Genomic DNA, 21508 nt, shown 5'->3' with positions numbered 1-21508 from the left:
TCTCGGTGATACACATAGTTACGCATATAAAAGATTAATTCGCTTTTGAGATATAGTGGCGTGCGTTAGAGAGTTTAACATTGCTCTCTCTATCTCTCTCAAAATCTCTCTCTCTCTCGGTCGCTCGGTTGCGAGGCTGTTTCAGTAACTTAACGTAGCTCTCATTAATTTTGTATTCAAGCTGGTCACTCATAATTATTAGTAAAATATGTGTTGTTTGTGGAATCTGAACATAGTATTATTTCTGTTAGTTTTGTGAAGGCGCCCACAAAAATAGTGAAGAGGTTGAAATTGTAACAGTCATTTTGATTGGATTCGCAACTGTGTATAAGGTATTTTTACAAATGTTTTGAAGTGCACTTCGAGGTTTTATCATTTTTAAACACATTTATCTTTTGCTTTGTTCTTTTGACATATCCAATTTTATATGCTTAATGTTTGTACTATCAATGCTATAATTGTTTTCGTATTATGCTTTATGTTTATGCATTGTCTTTATTTTGTTTAATTAGTTTGAATAAGATTCTATTGTGTAATTGTTGGAATTTAACACTTGCAAGTTAATTTGTAACTAATTGAATTTCATTTCAAAGTTAATTATTGCTTTATGATTTAATTTAATTAATTTTCTTGATGAATTTTGATTTAATTTTGCTTAATAATTAATTCAAGAATTAATTAAACTTTTTTTTCAAATAATAACAATTTCCCTGAGATTGTGAATTTCACTTATAAATTTTGAATTTAGAAATAAATTTTTGTATTTAAAATTTATATGAGTATTTTATTACAACCCCAGTATTAAGCATTATATTTTATTTTGTTTAGCTAGAAATATAGAGTGATAATTGTGACGTTTCACACAAATAAATCAGAATCAGGGAAATACTTAGATTTTAAATTGTAGAAGGAGTGATGCCCTTTAATTAAGATTACCTCACACCTATTTTAATGAACTTAGACTGATTGTTTTCTTGACTGTTCAGTTATATAAGGGATCACTACCACCTTTAGAGTATTCAGTCGTTTAGTATTTGTGATGAAGGGTCAGGTGTCTGGCTGTAGTGAGGTAAGTAATAACCAGGTACTTGAACAAACTGTGCCCTAAGTACAAAGGGTGTCCCAGACCCAGGAATAAAAGGGTCTCTTGTACTAGCAAGTACAAATGGTAAGTGTAGTAACCAGATACTTGGCAATTTGGGTTAACAAACATTAATGGTGTCCAGACGCAGATCTTTGACTACTTCGTGCACCAAGTATTAATGGTATCCAGACCCAGATACTCTATGCCACTTCGTCACAAAATATATATATATATATATATATATGTATATATATATATATATATATATATATATATAATATATATATATATAGACGCACACAGACACACACATATGTATATATATATATATATATATATATATATATATATATATATATATATGTGTGTGTGTGTGTGTATCTGTGTATATATATATATATATATATATATATATATATATATATATATATACATATATAAAAGGTTCCAGATGAGATATTGTATCAGCAATCAGCAGGGTCCATCAAACACATAAAAAAAGTCCATGGTTTATTACAAAAACGTTTCGCACATAACTCAGTGCATCTTCAGTCTGTAAAATTAGAACATACTCATTAAAAATATTATAAATAACATTAAAAAGTAAATAAAAACATAAAAAAATTGAAAAAACTTAAGAATTAACTTTACTTTAAAAAACCATCACAAGAATGTGTCAAAAGTAAAAGAGAGACCCAGTGCCTAACAACCTGTTAGAGTGGAGAAGGAAGAACGAATGACCAAGACTGCAGACCTACCCAAGATTCAGTTATGCTAGATATAGAGGAGCAGCAGATTCGTTAGAGTTTAAAGACGGAACCAGCCGTTTAATGTATAAAGACTAAGGGTGTTGAGGTAGTTACTGTGGCTTGTACCACCAATAATAGAAAAATGTTTCTTATCAACTTGAATCCTGCATATGGACGCATGGTTCCTAATATTAGAGAATTCAGGTTTGCTAATTCTCTGTCCCGTTCTGAAACGATATCCCAGGTGACTGCAATATCTCATCTGCAACAACCTTCGGCAAGAACAAACATAAATACCGGGACATCCCGGGCACTTAAATTTGTAAATAATGTTGGATCTCATGAAGGTCGGCAGTTTGTCTTTGTGGTTGAAAAATGTGCAAGTCTTAAGAGGATTGATAGGGATAAGATGCATATTAAGGCAGCCAAACTCTAGTTCAATAATGCGTTTCACCTCACTTAAGAACTTATTATCTGAGATAAAAGGGATGGTAGCGAATAGCTTCTTTTCTACGTTGTAAGAGGGAGTTGGCTTAAAAAAAATTTTTGAAAGCAGTCTGTTAATAATCTTATAAACCAAATTTTCTGGATACGAGTTCTGTGAAGAGAAACTTACTAAAAACTCTATTTCATTGTGAAAAAGTGACCAGCTTGAAGAGTAACGGATAGCCCTGTAAACCATATTGTAAATAGAGTTCAATTTAAAATTTTTATAGTACATGTTTCAAGAATTAATGTTTTCTATGCACTTGCTTTTTCTCCCCTCTCCTTTGACCTCTTTGTCATGTTGGTAGGTATCTTATCGAATATTGCTTCCGCCTTATTAGGCATTCCATTATGACATACGGAGATGCTATAAACGTTTATCATTTATTTCGAGGTCTATACTTTCCCAGCTTTATCGCTCAGAATTCCTTATCAGTTTGGATTTGTTATGCCTATCGCTCAAAACTCGCTAAACATTTCTACAGCAGCGTTGCCCCATATCTCTCTCTCTCTCTCTCTCTCTCTCTCTCTCTCTCTCTCTCTCTCATATACATACACACACGCACACATAAACATCCTGTTAAACTAATTTCTATTTACTTCATGTTTGTTTGTTTATATAGTATTTTTACGTTGCATGGAACCAGTGGTTATTCAGCAACGGGACCAACGGCTTTACGTGACTTCCGAACCATGTCGAGAGTGAACTTCTATCACCAGAAATACACGTCTCTTACTCCCCAATGGAATGCACGCGAATCTTTTTGCTTTATGGACCATATTTTTGGTCAAGCGAAATTTGTAGATTCAGCGACAATCATTTCCATATATAGATTTTACGGTTTCTACACATTGTGCACAAGTAGATAATACAAGAAGCATTCGCGTTTTCAGTTTTATGAAAAGTCTAACAAAAAAAAAAAAAAAAGAAAGAAAGAAAAGAACAAGCCATTTAGAGGGCTGCTCAGTATCTGCTACAAATTACGTCATCTGTACATATGTTTTCCCGTTAGCGCTATCCTATCCGACAATTGGCGAGCCCTCCCACCCCTCACCCCCTCCCCTCCCATTTTCTGTCTCTCACACGCACGCACACTAAAATACGACAGCCGCATATATTCATACTTGATCTTATGACGTTAATCAATAGCTAAGCTGCGTCAACCAGAATAATTGTTGGCAGTGCAGATATATACATATACAGAACAGTTCAATGCTTACTTGTGTAAAAGAAAAAAAATAGTACGCTAACATGAAACACTAAGATTGTTTATTTTGCTACGAAGATTTGATAAGTCTCATTCTCAAATAACTTGAACCATATAGAAGAATTCTTTCATAACCACCGATATGGAAGTTTGGCTAGAAGGTTTACTTAGCCATCATGCCCTATTAATATATCTCGTATTTTAGTTTGTGGCTTTTTACCAGGAGTTCATCCATTATTGATGACATTTCAAATAATCTTCATAAATTATTGCCTACTACCAAAGTATTTAAGGTCCTCTTTCTTATTTATTGCTTTCGAACTTTTCCTTTTATTTGCTTGGGAATACACGTGTATTCATTAACATATTAAAACAACATAATCCGGTGTGTTGTCTTTGTTCTCCAGATATTTTGATTTATGGCATCGCTTCAAGAAACATTGTTCGTTTCAGTGTTCAGGAATTCCGGTCACATGCCGCAAACCGTTTCTTTAAACTAGCATTCTCTGAATTTAAAACACGCGAGACAATATCTCACATCAGTTTCCTGTAACAATTGTGATATTACAATATACACACATTTCACCTAACACATACTTGAAAATAACCTAGACCCAGGTGTGATGTTCCGCACTGCAAACGTGCCGTATTTTGGGCATCATTGATCTTATGATTTTATTTCGAATCACTGTCGTAGTTATAACTATGCTTCAATGCCCGAACATCACAAAATTTTATTACGGTAATTAGGCTTAAGGTGCAACGAAAAGCAATGATAGTAGTTGTAACAATATTAGAATCACATTGAATTAATGAGATAACACTGAAATTTTGTACAAAAACAAGAGCAATTATTATGATCTCAGTCCTCCTTTTCAAGATTCATCACACCCATAATTTCCTTAGAGAAAGTCAATCATGTTTCATCAGATATCTGAGCATTTAGTTCAAAGTAACAGACTTGAAATTGAACCTCCGAAAGAATGTCGGTTTCAACCTTCCACCGCAGACCCCACACTGCAGCAGTAACTTATCGTGATACAGAGCCAGTGATTTTTCATAGCCCTGGGGGAGGTGCGAACCCTCGACATCTGAACGGCATGTCACGACATTAGCCACCATTCAGCGGACCATGTTTGCTAATAGATCAATCAAATTAATTTCTTTTTGACGACGAAAGCATTTATCAAATTATTTCATGAAAATCGTACCACGCGAGAACTTTTGTTTGGAATAAAATCATCCACACACAAAATAAATTCAATTAATAGAATAAAAACAAATACTAACTAAATACGGTTTTGCTTCCGACTTTGCTTGTAGATTTCCTCGGCTGCTGTAGTATCAAGAGTGCTTGCTGTACACGAATACTTTTCCAGCAACTTTTATCATATTGCCTCAAAACTTTACAACAAGAATTTTTCATATTTGCCAACAGTTAGTGGTAGTAAGAGTATTAGGACGGATTTGCCTTGGGAACGACTTCATCAGTGCTGCGTAAGTTCGTTAAAGTGATGACGCACAAGCGAAAACTTCGATAACTTCATTTCTGTCACCAGTTGAGGCTAATTTGTGACTCCAGTTCATGGGAATAAATCAATCGATTATCGGCTTCTTTGCTCAAATTTTAGCGACTAGATGCTAAAGATGAAGGGAAACTTGTTGTTTGACACCGCCTTAAGTTAAAAGATAGGTTTCTCCTCATGTGAAAAGTGAAGTCTATTAATATCGGTCTAATGTATTCGCATCGCAGATGAACTAGATTTGGATGATTTTGTTTCTGACGGTATCCATTCTGTATAAATATACCGACGTTAAGAAAGTAAGGAAGAGATTACACCACGTTTCTGAATTTCATCATAAAAGTACTAATTCGACTTAATCTCAATTGTAAGCATCCTATAAAGTAATGCCCTTTCACTAACTTGATCGTAGCTTCAGGTTTGGATATTGCAGAAATTGTTGTCATGATTGTGCCACTGTTTTATATGTACAATTCACGTGTACAAGTAACAAATTTACATTCAGTGTGTACATGTCTGTGACAATCATAGCTCTAGTATAAACTGTAATTAATTTCTAACCGTTTTCTACACTCATGCACGATTCCTGAAAGTGAAATAACAGAACTTCTTTTCGGCTTAGTAAAAGAAAAAGAAAAAAAGAGGAAAAGGTGTAGGCTGTTGTAGTATCGTGTTATAAGTATTTCCCGCGCTTTTCATTCGAGGACCCCAGCTCAGATAGCTAGTAATTGCTCGCACTGCAAATGTGTGTGTGTGTATCTTAAGTGTAAAAGGCGCATTAAAACTCTGGTTTAAAGCTAAGGGCTATATTTCGGTGGACTGCCTCCCACCCTTAACAAGTAGTGTGTCAGCCCACTGAAATATAGTCCTAGTTTTTAACCAGCGTGTTTTAATAGGCCTTTTACACTTGAGACGTGTCCTATTTTAACACACACACACAATATATATATATATATATATATATATATATATATATATATATATATATATATATTGGTGGCATTGAGAAGTAAACTCTGTTTAATAATTTACGTGATATCGTGTAAGTAACACTACTTTTATGCAAACATATGCTTGACGGTTACGACACGACCTGTATCACACTTTGTGATGCAACGTTTCGTATCCCCCAAGAAATCATAAGCTCGGACAGTCAAGATTTTGTGCCATTCAAAACATCATTAGAAAATGTTAAAATTAACAGCAACAACAAAAAACTACACACGACACGTGTGAAACAACCCCACCCTCGCCCCTGTTCCCCTCGTTTGGCGCACAAGTGCACAGGGATGCCGAAGGCCGCCATCACCGGGGGCAACACAACACGCTGGCGCCGCGAAAGAGGTGTTTCAGCAGCTCCACCACCGCCAGTGTGTGTACGACGGCCGAAGAGTGTGGTGGCAGTCGACGTTCCGTGCCGTGTATTATTCTGTGGAATGTAGTGGCAGGCATTGCCTATTATAGTCTACCTCGATCGGTAGCTCATATTTTGGGTATTAGTGATTTTTGTGGAACATTTTTTGCTGTTTCATATGTCATTTTGTGTAGTGCATTAGTGGCGTGATGATGTTTTTTCTCTAGATGTGTCCCATAACGAGGATGTAAAGCACACTTGTCCAGACGTGATGGTGCTTTTGACCTCTCAGAAATCGTCACGTGACGGGTTTTTTTCCGGGAAAATCGAACCGGAGTGGGTGTTATTCACTTCACTTTTGACCTGTGCTTTACTCAGGCAATTCGGGAAGCGTGCCAAGAAGAGCGAATCAACTTCCAACATTCTACTTGTGTATCGTAGCGAAAAGAATAATGTAGTTTAGGAGCAAACGTAGGCCCAGTCATTCCAGCTTCTGTTGCATTTTGAAGGGTTCTATTTGCTCAAGTCGTTCGAAAGAATATCCATGTTTGACCCGATACAAATTGAACTTAAGTAATAACAGACATAGGCTTAACTTTTAAGTTTCAAGTGTTTAGTTGGATTTTTATAGGTCTAAAATTAATCACATGCAAGTAAAATTTTAGAGCTTTAGGAGACCACCAGATGAAATAAGGATTGAACGAGGGATGGTCATTCACGACCTTAGGTTATTATTTTTTTCAGATATTGATCATTATGATCACAATGGAGGTATATGTTTTAATATCTTTTAAGCCAAAACATTTGCCAAGCAATAGCCACATGATACCTGTTGGAAATGCCCCTTGTAGCATAGTGTGTTCCTTTTTTTTTTTGTTTTTTTTTTGTTTTGTTTTTGGGGGTTTCGGAGGGGAAGACCAGTGTTACGACAAACTAAGCTATTCAGGCTACCTGGATATTGATTGAAAAGGCACATAGGTCGAAAGCATTTCTCTGCAGTTAACCTTGTCATCGTTCTACTTGTAGCACTCCTAAGGTGAGGGGTTCATTTTTTGCTTCCCCTCGCTTAAGGAAATGGGCTTCAAGCGAAACTTTCTTGAGGTCACGCGCCCTTCAAGCATTTTCCAAGGTCAAATGGGTGTGACCACAGGAAAAAGGTAATGCAAGAATAGATTTGGTTTGTATTTATGCGTGGAGAGTATTCCTAAACTCATGCATACTGCATAGGTAACAGTTGGAGGATATGATGACGAGAGCCTGTTTGTCATACTCTTTTCAACAATATGACGATGAGAGAGAGAGTGCTACATCTGGGAGAATTCTCTCTCTCTCTCTCTCTCTCTCTCTCTCTCTCTCTCTCTCTCTCTCTCTCTCTCTCTCTCTCTCTCTCTCTCTCTCTGGTTTAGAAAATTACAAGGATTTGAACTAAAGCATATATCTTGCTGTCAAGGTAGCAAGCGGAGGCAATGGCCGAGAACCCTCGTTTTGTCAGGCTAAGGTGACCATAGGAAATACTGCAGATAGCAGATGTTACATGCGTGCTCTCTCTCTTTTCCAGTGTCGACTTTATTGGCTAATTGGGTTACATTAATTTTGCTATACCTATAGGTACAAGATGCTGCTTGGTAACAGTTGGAGGAAATGATGGCTAGTGGCCGTTTGCTGTTGGCCTAGGTGATTATTGGAAGCAATGCGGTCGAGATAGTAGGGCTACATGGTCCGGGGTTATGAAGTCTCTCTCTCTCTCTCTCTCTCTCTCTCTCTCTCTCTCTCTCTCTCTCTCTCTCTCTCTCTCTGTGATGCAGGCTTATTCGAATTTCGGACCTTGGCTGATTCGGATCAGATTCGGACCTTAGTCTTGGCTGATTCGGACCATTTGCTAGGCTGATTCGGACAATTGTTTAGGCTAACACGGACAATTGTTTAGAGGCTAATTCGGACATACCTATATAAGCATTCCGCATCGTTCGTCCCCGCGAATACGAAAGCCACCAGGAATTGGGGCGTCAAATGTATTTCGCCGTGTTTGGTACGAGCCCCTGGGGGTTAATTACAGTCGTTCGAATAAATATTACTTAAAATTCTTGTTCAGGAGGAAAAAATGCATAGAGAAACCGGCCAATCATATGAAGGTCCGAATAAGCCTGGATAAAGGTCCGAATGAGCCAGTACATGGTCCGAATCAGCCAAGGTCCGAATAAGCCTGTTCCTCTCTCTCTCTCTCTCTCTCTCTCTCTCTCTCTCTCTCTCTCTCTCTCTCTCACGTTATTACATTGACACTACAACACGAACTTTTATATTTTGTGTCTAGATTATCTTCTCGTAATATAAACTTTGCTGAAACGATGTATTGCTGAGCACATGCTGTATTTTTGAAAATTAAAATAGTAAATAAGCAATGTTGCTCATAGTTAGACGCAAGTTTTGGCAGCATGTATGAGAAAAAATGAACCCAGTTACGCTGTCTAATTTGAAACCTTAGGATATCCATATGTAGTATTTTTTACCAGTTTTGGAATTCTTTTGCTATCCCGGCGTAGAAAACATATTGTTGGCCCATATTTTCGTATTCTTAATTTTATTTGAAAGACAGGAGAGTTTTTAACGCTAAATTATCATCTATTCTATCGTGATGGTTTAGGTGTGGTCAGCCGACATCTTGCAGTACCTTATCTTCGAGTTCGTTGTAGGCCTAGTTGTCAAATAAGCTATGTGAAAACGTAAGGATGGTGTTAGGTTTTTGCATTGATATTTGTTTCGCAGATTATAAAATACTAACAGGCAAAGTTATATATATATATATATATATAATATATATATATATATATATATATATATATTATATATTCAGCGCTCTTAAAAAAAATCTTCGATATCTATTATTATTTTATATAGGGGCGAAAAAAAATTCATATTTGACTAAAAGATGAGCGAAAGCATTTATAATAAAATCTTGGAAATTTAAAGAATTTAGAAATGTAAATAATCTCAGTGTATGAACGTACTAGATGAAAAAGGGTTTAGGGCTTCCTTATAACAGAAGCAGTTTATTAAGTATTTATTCGTGGCATGAGCTTGCTTATCGGAGATTTGGGAATGGACATGACCATTTGAAACTACCTCAATCACAAATTGATTTACTTTGAGAGTAATTTATTCAATTTAATTAGCAGATAGTCAAGCTTCCATTTACACATTACATTTTCCAATAGAATGATGAGTTCCGCAACGCTTATCATACTATCTATCACAAATGACGCTTATATCAGAGCACCCAGACGCTATTCCCCAAACTGTAGTAACGCAATGTACCCTTAGAAAGCTCAGATCAAGGTGCCTTAATTCTGTATACTTATGTAGGTCACAGTTTTCACACATTTACGGGTATACAATGCGTTTTGTTGATTAGCCTTCCATATTCGACTTGTCTGTTAATCTGGTTGAAAGAAACGTTGGGTGCTTGAATTCTTGTCTTGAACTAGAGCTGTTTTCCCTTTTCATGTAAAAAGAGCCGTTTTCCCTTTTCATGGAAACAGGTGTTCATTGCTACTTTACCAGTCGTAGTTCCACGGAACATCTGTTAATGTCTGGCTATTTCAGATTCCGGCCATATGTGCAGCAGGTGTTATTTGGTAACACGTGGCCTAAATAGTATTCAACGTGGAAAGTGAATCTTCCAAGGCTTAATTTGAATAGGAATGAGGATTAGAACATCTTTTATCACACAAAAACCAAGTGATCATAAATGTGTAGCCACGTCAATTTAAAGTACGATATGGGTTATGCGTCACCCCCGAGGCACTAGTACTAAACGTGGCGAAAGCTCAATAGAACGCCGTGTTTAGTACTAGCCCCTCGGGGATCAAAGATATCGTTTATTGATATAGTATATATATATATATATATATATATATATAATATATATATGGAAATGGGTGTGCTTTGATCCCCGAGGGGCTAGTACTAATCACGGCGTCCCACTGAGCTTCCGCTATGTTTAGTACTATAGTAGATTCACATGACCCGTGCATTTGATGCTCCTGATTGGTTGTTGATAAGCTTTCAGTATATCTCTAGAGTTCACATAGGCAGGATGTATGCTCCTTAGGAGAGGTGGAACATACACCCTGCCATATGAACACTCGAGAGACTGAGAGTTTCTAGCCGTGTGATTTGGTTATCAACAGCCAATCAAGAGCGTCGTAAGGGACTGGCCTAGACAACAGATGCACGGACGATGTAAATCTACTATAGCACCTCGGAGGTGAAGCGTAGTTGGATACATACCAGGTTAATACCGTATTGATGCTACTCGACCATCCCCTATTACCCTGATAAAGAAGTGTGTGATTAAAAGATGCTTTGCAGCAACTTAGTCTAACATGCATTAGTAATGAAGCAAAACAAACATACACTATAAAATTCTTCAATAGGAAAGTCCTGTTACGAAAGCATTATTTATGAGCTCGTAGTGTCATGATGCCTTCCATGTGAGGATACCTTCAAGCTAGCTTGAAAATACCAGCATTTTTAGTCATCCCGGACATTTGGTAGGATGTGTTTGTCTCGAGACACGATTGCAAAGGGCCGTTTTCCAAGTTCTGACTGCTCGCTTATCACACTGAAGTAGGTATTACGCTTGTTATTAAAGCAGATTTTCTCCCTCTTGACCAAAACACTGTGCGAATGTTTCTTGTCAGGTTAATTTGACATTATTTTGTCGCTTTGTTGTTAAACATAACGTTGCGAGAGGATTAATTGTCCATAGTATACCAATTTCAAAATAAGATATTTTCCGTATTTAGGTAGTTGTTTCGGGTTTGCGAGAGACTACTGGGGTGTCGGTTAACATATTTACTGCATTTTATATAACGTTTAGATTCAAGTAGCTGTTCGTGGAGAAATATTTTTCATTCTGCATATTCTTTATTTTGTGATAATTCCTCTCAGCTGTGTATATACGTCACCCCATCAAAATGTAAATGTTTGCTTGGTTGGCGGAAAGGAAAAGTAAGCTTGCACTTAATTAGGATGTCTATTAGTTCTGTTAATTATACAGGATGAGAAAGGTTGAGCAGATCAATGTCGATACAGGACATGGAACCTGCCTTTGATAGATACATTAAAGAGTATAGGTCAGTTGGGACTAACGGAAGATGACAGTATTATGAAACGTGTTTTTGAACGGCCACAAAATGTAAACGATCTTTGAACACAGAAATATACTCCTTTCCCTTTTGATTTTGTTACGTATGATTGTAAATCGGGGCCCAGGATAATTTCTTTGTAAGCATTGTCAAGAACAGGTGTGCTTACATGTTATAGTCCAAAGGTCTTTAACCTACTCTTTAGACTTCCGCGATAGAATGTCCACTTGGAAAAAGAAAATTAAGATCTGACTATATTAATAAACTTATAAAGGAAGAAACAGTGTCCTTGAGTCTTCTTTCCCACCGTTATCCTTACACTAAGGGATTGGTTGCCTGATGCGCCTTTCCATACAACAATAGGCATGGTTTACTATTTGGCAAAGGGGTTTTTATGACCGCATGCCCTTGCTGTCATCAACCCAGCCTTTTACTAGAAAGTAAGGACTGCATGGCAGCACTTTCCACAGTTATTGGTGGTGGATCTTAGCCTTTTACTGAAAAGTAGTACTGCAAAGCAGCAGCTTCCACAGTTATTGGCGGCGGGTCCTAGCCTTTTACTAAAAAGTTATTGGTGGTTGGCCTAGCCTTTGCTAATAAAGTATGACTGCAAGGCAGCAGCTGTCCTTTTAGTCGCCTTTTACGACACGCAGGACCTACGGTGGTGGTATTCTTACACCCTTACTACAGGGTGGAAACAATGTGCTTGAATGTACCGTAGAAAAACAAGAACTAAAGAGGGGGTAATCAACAGTTTTATTATCATTAACACGTGGAAGACAAGTAGATGTTGCAGGAGCAATGGTCTAACAGCCACACCTTATGATAAACAAAACTGTGCGGAAGTTAGGGATATTGGCAGTTCAAATGTTATTGATAAATCCCTATCCTTTGAATTTGTTTTCCCTTATTCCTGACTCCAAGCTTTCAATGCAGTGGCTCTCATTTTTCCACATTATACCTTTAGGCATTGGGTTCCCAGTCGGTTCGATCTCATCTGGATATAACGTCTCTCTCTCTCTCTCTCTCTCTCTCTCTCTCTCTCTCTCTCTCTCTCTCTCTCTCTCTCTCTCTCTCTCAAGGTAAATATATTAAAGGGCGTTTTGTAATTCGTGGTTGTCTTTAATTTGGTTTGGTGTGGATTGCCATATGACGATCCGTATATCACGTATCCCAAGTCAGTATCTTATACTCTTTTTACGCAAAGGGGTAAACCGCTAATCAAGGTTTGTTGATCCAGATTAAAAATTGAAACGTTGTTCCATGTCATTTAGTTTGCTTAGTAATATGTATACCTTTGTGTGTGTTGCGTGTTTGTCAATTACTTTGTCAGTGTGAAACTAACAAATATTTCTATGCCAGCTTAACACTTGATACTAAATTCAAAATTCAACTAAATTTTCATATTCGTGTAACAGTTAATATAGATTTCACTTATCTTACATTTACCAAATAATTCACGTTGTAGGTTAGGATGTGTTTTTGTTGAATGATATATTTTACGTTAGCATGTTTTGCACTTTTTACGTTAGAAGGTTTTACACTTTTTATGTTGAAAGGTTTTACACTTGAATTTGGTTAGACCTTTTTTCATTGCGCACCGAATTGTCCCGAATAACCCGACACTTGAATAAAGACGCAGTATTGGTAAATATAGCAAACATTTTGATATAAACCAAACAATACTGGTATAAAAGCACAAGATTTTTTAAATTAAAAGTTTTAGCGCAGCCAAATCGGCTTGTTAGATTTTAAACTTCGTCTGCCTTCATGGCTTGCACTTGGAATGTTGACACGTAAGCTATGTACGAGCGTCGTTCAGTATTGATCTTTTGGCATAGAGGCTATGCAAGTCTTAATGATCATGTTAGTATGCCTTGGTGAATAGTAACTTTATGGCTACCTAGGGTATGAGTTGATTCACGAGAGTTTGTTAAAAAATAATTTTTGAACGTTCGTTAATGGATACGTGTAGGAAACAGTATTTGGCGATTTAATTGAAAAACCCTGCGTTCGTAGACATCATAGGGGAATGTGAATTAGGCAAGTACCGTACTTGTTTTAAACCAAAACAAACAAAAAATGAAAAAGTTAAGTGCTGGACTTATAAGTGCGGTAATTCAAATTCTTTTGCACGGCAAGTTTCCTGTTCAGGACGGGCAGTTAATGAGATTTTTTTTTTTTTTTTTTTTTTTAACCTTTGGCAACAAAAATGATATCCCAAGTTCCTCGTCAGCTTTTATTTTTTTGTTTTTTTTTTATGTGAGTATCTGGTTGCAATGATTGTGCCTGCTTTGTTTGTGACCGTAATTTACAATTTTGGTATCATATCTTGTGCTCTGCCATAGCCTATGAAAGATGTCCTTCCTCAGCGTAATGTTAGAGCTCTCTTTTTTGAGGTTATAATAACGTTACTAAGGCCAGCTCCCCTCACATCGGGTTTTTTAACACGAAATATGCTCTCATTGATTTTACTTGCATTGGATGTAATCCTAGCTCGTTTATACACACACACACACACACACACACACACACACACACACACACACATATATATATATATATATAATATATATATATATATATATGATAATTTTATTATGTGAAATGTAATTTCAAAAGTAAGTGTACTTTTGGCTTGTTTTGAAACAAAGGCCATACGTTTTCTTTGATATTGAAGGAGTCATTTTTCTCTTATGTAGTTGGCAGCGTGGTTAGTCTTTTCACTGCTTATGTGGTATTCTTGCTATCTGCTTTGGGATTAAAGGGGATGTTTTTATGTTATGAATACTAGAGTTTTCTCTCACATGCACATTAAAGGGCTCTGCCTCGTAACCAGTATGACATATACGATTCTTTTTATCTATTCTGTACATATAGATATACCTTGACTTTGGGGGTTAAAGTTAATTTTTTTAATACCGAGGGTGATATTGGTTTTTGCATAAACAGAAAAATCAGAATATTCCCTCCGTTATTTATACTGTTGATAAAGAGGTAGAGAATACTTCGTCTCGATTTTCGTATCGTAAAAAAAATTCTCTAGCAGAATAAGTAAGGTTATTTTCCTCTTATTGCACGAAAAGAATTTCCAGTCTACTGGATTAGATTCTCTTTGTTGCCTTAACACTATATATGAGTGAATTCATGTTATCCAAACGAATTTATTTATATAGAATTTTCTTGAATGACTCTGTGGAAAGAAAACTTGGAGATTAAGGGAAATTGGATGAAGACATTCTCTTAGATATGCAAAGTGCATATTCACCGAAACCTATAAAATCGATGGTGATTGAGGCTAAAATGGAAGTATGACAGACGACAGCTGGCTAGACTTTTAACCTAAGTGTATTTTATTTAGCTTTCAAGTGTTCCTTTAAATCTTTGGTTAAAAAGATATGTATCAATAATAATTGATATAATTTTAAAACGTGGATTGCTGTTAGCCGTAAGTCATGGTTTAAAAGATAAAGATAGGGATTAGGAAAGTCGTGAGAGGAAAGTATTTATCATAACACATCAAGCCACAGGCAATGCTTACCCTAAATGCAAGCAGCTTGCAGCAGTCTTGCATCTTGCATTACCCTTTAGCTAGATGCTGCGTGAAGAACATGTTATTGTAAGGAAATCAAATGTACTGGACACGTCTTGCACATGTAGTTTGTCGCCTGTTAGGTATCCCAAGTTTCAGTTGCTCATTATCTCGACTTTCAATAAATAAAGACTTGCTGTTTCGATCTTAGGAAGTTGGTGGGTGGCAAGAATTTATGCTTTGAAAAAATTATTTGTTAATCCTTAGTAGGGTTAAATTCGTTAATTTTCATTAATGCAAGTGACATTAAAGCAAGTGATCCCAATAACTTCGAGGGATCATGTAGGACTCACCTGATAAAAGAAAAAACGTGCATTATTATGTACTTTAATTATTGTAGTATATACTATTCATTGCTAAGCGGTATAACTTATAAGAAAAAGAGTAGGAATACGATACATTTAATAAGAAAGAGATTGATTTAGACATTGCTATAGTCATGCTCCCCACCGCCGCGTATATAAATTTGTAAACTGTAACATTATATTCTAATGAACTTTCGCAAATAAGCTGCACCGAAGCTAATAAATGTAGTAGATGTTAGTCAAGAATAGAGACTAAAATAAAACAAGATTTACAAAACTAGATCTTTTAAGACATGATATACAAAACTAGATCTTTCAAGACAAGATTTGCAAAACTAGATCTTTTAAGACAAGATATACAAAACTAGATCTTTTAAGACAAGATTTACAAAACTAGATCTTTTAAGACAAGATATACAAAACTAGATCTTTTAAGACAAGATTTGCAGAACTAGATCTTTTAAAATGCGAATTTCCCGAAAAATCTTTCGCGTTCCCGTCGGAGCACTTGTACCTTATATAGGGTTTTAAACTTCAGCGGGTTTTATAATTGTAAACTAGTTATATCTGTAAGAAGCGACTCGGAAATGAAATCTTATCTCAAGAATCAAATGTCGCTAGACTTCACATCTGTGAATTGAGAGTATCAAGTAAATTAAGCTGTAAAATTGATAAAACTTCGAGTTTTAAGTTATTTTCTGCAAACATTTTCGCATTCCAATAAGTTAATGTTTACAAGAACATTAATTGACAATCATCATTACTAATTCGAATTTTCTTAGTTTAACTCACTTTACCGTTAAATCGTCCACACAGGGAGACGTTCGTTTTGCAAGTTCAAGTCTCCTTACTCCTTAGCTCCTTATATCATTTCATTGTGCCAAATTGATGCCTTACTTGAACTTTACATTTTCCTAAATAATAAATATCTTGAAACACTTATCTCTATCTCAAAGTCTAATTAACTGTTCCCTATTTATGCTTCTTTCAGTGCTGTTGTTTTAAAGAGTACTGTGTTTCCTGACAACCCTGTTTGCTCCCGTAGCATGGAATTAAGGAGCAGAGTAGATGTTTGTTGCGTATGCTCACAAGTTTGAAATACTGCAGTGCCACTTGGAAGCATCATGTACTTTATAAAGTTTCCCCTAACTTATCATATGTTAACTGTTGGTCCTTTGTTTCTATCATTAATTTATTCATTGTGTCGATTATACTCGGTTCCACTTTGCATTTGTTTTCGTTTTAAGTGCAATATAATTTCAAAACTTTGTGTTGGATGTAATGTATTAATGGTAGCATAAAGAAAAAATTTTTGGGCACGATAATTTTAGCTTTCCTTACACAACAAATCTCACTGGTTCAAATTACTGGTTCAGAATGTGAACATTTTCATTATTAAGTACCGGTAGGTTTTTGTGCACTACTTTATCAACACTCACCTTGCTGCCACATCGTCGATGTATTTACACAACCAGAAAAATGTGTCACGAGACATGAATTAAAGAAAACATGGTGGTCTCGGGGCACAGGAAATTTTGTTACAGCATCATTATAGTTATTACTAAGGAGGAGCATTGTATAGTTCATGTTTTACTCGTTATATACATAAAAATGACATAATCAGAGCAGACGCAGCAATCTACTTATTAGGTCAGTAAGTCTAATTTAGTAAAGAGCAATGATAGGAAAGTGGAAGCTGGCAAAGGGAGGGACCTTTTGACTCTTCGCTTCCCTCCCCCTCCTCCTGCCCCTCCCCCTTCTCTCGCACAGATATCGATCTCGGGTTATCATGGCGCCAAAGCATCGTACGAGAACTTGGTCAGTGATGTATCTTCCTCCATCATAACACTCGGTGCTTCCGTAACGTTTTGTGCGGTATCAGATGACCTCAATTCCGTTCTTCGATTATATACTGGTTCATATTTTCATAGCACGTTGCGATTCAGTTGCTGTTTATACTTTTTTATAGGTTATTATTACTTAAATTTGCTTTGATGTGCTACAAGGTAACCGGTTCCATTGTGCCGTTGCTATACAGCCCACAGGTTCCCTACTGAATTCCTCCTTTTCATTGCTTTGTGTATTTCATCAGTATTGATGTTACAGTACACGAGATTCGTTGATCTGTCTAACTTTGAAGTATTTCCTATTTGAAGGTCTACGAAAGTGCTATTCTAATGCCTTTTCACCTAAAACGGGTATGAAGCACATGAAAGGAAGTTTGAGGGAAACTGACGTCAAGCTGGAATGTGGAGGATGCGAACTAAAGATATGATGGCTCAGGCTGTTTTTATTTTTTATCTCCCGAGGTTAATGTTATGCTATTGTTGACATTAACTTCTTTAGTTGTAGTGTGTTACCCTATTTGTAAATGAGGCTATTGTTGTGCATTCTTTACGTTAAAACATGCCATGTAAGGAGACTCACTGTAGAGCTTTTCATTATACGCAAGTAGTATCAATCGGGATATTTTATCGCAATTTTATACATACTATTTTTTATAATGATGGGACTTGAAGCCTTTTTAATTTTATAACACCTTAGAGGTTCATACTTTTAATTTCCAGTAGTATGGAAGGAAAGGGAAGAAAATATCTTAATATATTTTCGTGATATAGGAAAGCGTGCAGCACACACACACACACACACACACACACACACATATATATATGTGTGTGTGTGTATATATGTATATATATATATATATATATATATATATATATATATATATATATATATATATATATATATAAGGACAGTTAGTCACAGATTGGTTGAAATTTTACGGACAGCAATTTTGTATTGTGTGTGACCTCGTGAAAGCTACTCCGATACGAGATTATCGAGATAGTATTACAGACTGAATAAAAGTTGATACAATTTTTGCAGTGGCGTGACTCTAGGAAATGGGTGACAGAAGATGTCCGAGCTCTTTGAGCACTGATTTCAGATTTCATGCTTGTGACAGCTGTTTTTAGAGCTCTGTGTAATGATGTTTATTGATCTGTGTTCTTTTTTACTTAAATAGGTTATCTTTTAATTTGTATATGCATACACTGTGAGACGATTATGTATATTTGCGAATTTGTATGTTTTTAAATTTTGTAAACAATTTCATGACTACAATTTTGATGCTAAAAATAGTAAAACAAGGTTACAAATTCCTAGTTAGGTATCCACCGTATAACTAAAACGATTAACTCCATGTCGAGTTGTATAACACATTTATATTGTTGACGAACATGCTCATGAATCGTCAACAAGGCATGAAAATCCATCAAATTTTTGCAACGATTCCCAGGAGAGCGGTGTATTATCGCTGCCGTATATTGCACGAGGTACTTTCTCGTGATGGCGCATTTCATCGTAAAAATGACATTATTTCTAAAAACTTTCACTGCTCTCTCGGGTTCAGTTCTCCTCCGCGTCAGCTTCTTCCTTCCTTCCTTCCTTACTCCTTGTTTGCTCCAGTGAGCACGACATCATTAAGATATAATGGTCTGGGAAAAGCAGATTATATTGAAGCTGAAGACAACGCATCATCCGAGAGCGACCGGAAGTCGGCGAATGATGTTATCATACACATTGGTGATGACGACACGGAAACGTGCGTTCCCGGGTTCGCTGGCTGGTTCCACTCACGGTCTAGAAAGAACCTCTACGATTCTCCCGCACCGATTCTCTTACGATGTTAGTTGGAAAGGTCATTCACTTACCCCGGAGTAGCTACAAATTGAGTTAATGGAGACTGTGATGTGATAAGAATTCACACACACACAATATATATATATATATATATTATATATAAATATATATATATATATATACAAATAAAATATATATTATATATTATATTAATATATATAGATATATAATACATATATATATATATATATATATATATATATATATATATTATATATAATGTGTGTGTGTGCGCGTGTAAATAAACTTATGCCCTTTACTAAGATTTTCAATATAGTAACTTTTTTTTTTTTTTTTTTACGTTTTGGAGTTCTGCATATGTAGTATTTCACAAAACCTGGAAGAACGCATAAAAAGTTACCGGTTGTAAACGTTAGCACGCAAATATTTTTCTTTATAAGTATTGCTGTTTGAAACTCTCGTTCTTCTGGAATTCAACTACTGGTTCTTCTCTCTGATATGAACCTTCGCCCTTGTAGATTCACCTTCACACTACTCCAGTGGATTTGGCGGTTATGAAAGCAAGTCATTGCAAATCCAAAACCACAAACTATCTTGAGCTGCGTGTGTGTGAGTAGGCGCCAACTATGCATCTTATATATATGTATATATATATATATATATATATATAATATATATATATATATATATATATGTGTGTGTGTGTGTGTGTGTGTGTGTGTGTAATATGTATTGCGTTGGTCAGGATTCATTTATTATTTCCGCTGAATGATACTTTGAGTTTTTTTTAGAATTTTTAAAAAGAAATGGCAGTGTGGTTGAGTGTGATTCAGGTGACAGTTTTATAAGTAAATTTTATTTATGTTTAATGATGTTGAGAGAGAATTTCGAAAAGGCTAAATGGTATATTTTCGTTCAATCGGCTGGTCAGAATGGAAGAATGCCGCATGCTCTCAACCCTTGATCTTGGCACAGTGAACTGGTACTGTAGTTATTTGGTTCTTTGGCAGTATGGCAGTGACCATCATTTGCTACCCAGACTCATGGCAGGTGGGCACAGCCGGTGCGACTTGCTTTTTAAGACATTTATAAGATCATCGTCAAGTGTGTCAGGCTGGCATAAAAATGTCATACATCAACCAGTATTATTATTATTATTATTATTGTTATTATTATTATTATTATACATCGATTAAATGGCCAAATTTCGTACTGAATGGAGAAAGAAAAAATGTAGATGGGTTTAATTCTATATCTATGCGGCGAAAGAGAAGATAAAAGAGATCTCGTTTCATTTAGAAGATTGTTTCGTGTATGTAGTACACCATAAAAAACCCATAAGTTGAAGTGAAATTTTACGCCAAAGGATGCACGCAAACCATTTTGCTGGTGTGTGTACCCAGTGAAGAGCTTTACTGTCATATTTATGATCAGCTACAAAATAAGAAAAATATTACTGTTGAATTAACTTCACGGATAGTTCCAGAAAATTGTATTGCTTTACAAATTGGTATATGTATATATATATATATATATATATATATATATATATATATATAGTATATTGCCCGTAGAGGGGTAGTATCGCCAGTGCATCTTACGCGGTGTACTGTAGGCATTATTTAAGGTTCTGTGCAGCGTCCCTTCGCACCTATTTGCAACCTTTTGATTCCTTTTACTGTACTTCGTTCATATTTTCTTTCTTCCAATGACAAGTTTTTCCACCTGTTACACCTTTCAGACCTTTTTATTGTCAATTTCCATACAAATTCTCCTGCATTGCTAGAAAGGTTTAGGAATTTTATCGGTTGGCCTTTCTGTCCGTTTTAGTTCTCTCCTAGATAATAAATACGAAGTTTTTGAGATTTGTACTTTTTTTTTTATAAAGAGATAGCAATCCAATGTGCAATTTCAGTCATAACTCCACTGCCGAGGCAATTCATCTTCCTGGATATAGTCAGCAAACGAGCTTTTATAGTCACTGGCAACAAAAGTTCAGTGATGTTTATTAATTCACTTACTCCGTTATTTTTATTATCTTTGAATTTTTTATTTGGCTCTGTCATTCAAATTATCATTGATGAAAAGTCGATTTCTCATCTTTCTGGACATAGTAATGATATAATAAGAATAATTACGTATAGTACTCGTGTATTTAATGATAAACAGGAAAGCTCCTAGTGCAACGTTTCCTTAAATTTGAACTCTGTATATTTGCCAGGTAAACAGCTGTCTTTACCAACATCAATTTTTTTTATTCTGCATCTAGTGTGCCGCTTTCCGAGAACCTTGGTGTCGTGGGAAATGCACAGATGCTTCTGAGCTCATTAGCGCTGGGTGCACCGTTGTCTACTTTTAGTGGCAATATTTAATCTTCTCGACTTTTCAAAGTGG

The 21508-nt window shown here is 35.9% G+C and overlaps 1 protein-coding gene across 3 annotated transcripts in view; it reads left to right on the top strand.

Moving 5' to 3' along the window:
• Positions 1-6392: 6392 nt before the first annotated feature.
• The window catches only part of LOC135196257 (tripartite motif-containing protein 3-like), an 879736-nt gene continuing 864620 nt past the window's right edge, over positions 6393-21508 (top strand). The window contains exon 1 of one of the 3 annotated variants that reach the window (XM_064222946.1): positions 6393-6543. The gene's annotated coding sequence lies outside the window, so the exon portion shown is untranslated. The remainder of the gene's footprint in view (positions 6544-21508) is intronic. The other 2 variants (XM_064222949.1, XM_064222948.1) reach the window with 2 other exon arrangements.

Source organism: Macrobrachium nipponense, chromosome 17, assembly GCF_015104395.2.
Source record: "Macrobrachium nipponense isolate FS-2020 chromosome 17, ASM1510439v2, whole genome shotgun sequence".
Taxonomy (NCBI): domain Eukaryota; kingdom Metazoa; phylum Arthropoda; class Malacostraca; order Decapoda; family Palaemonidae; genus Macrobrachium; species Macrobrachium nipponense.
The sequence above is the reverse complement of the archived record's forward strand: the minus strand, read 5'-3'. Positions and strand labels throughout refer to the sequence as shown.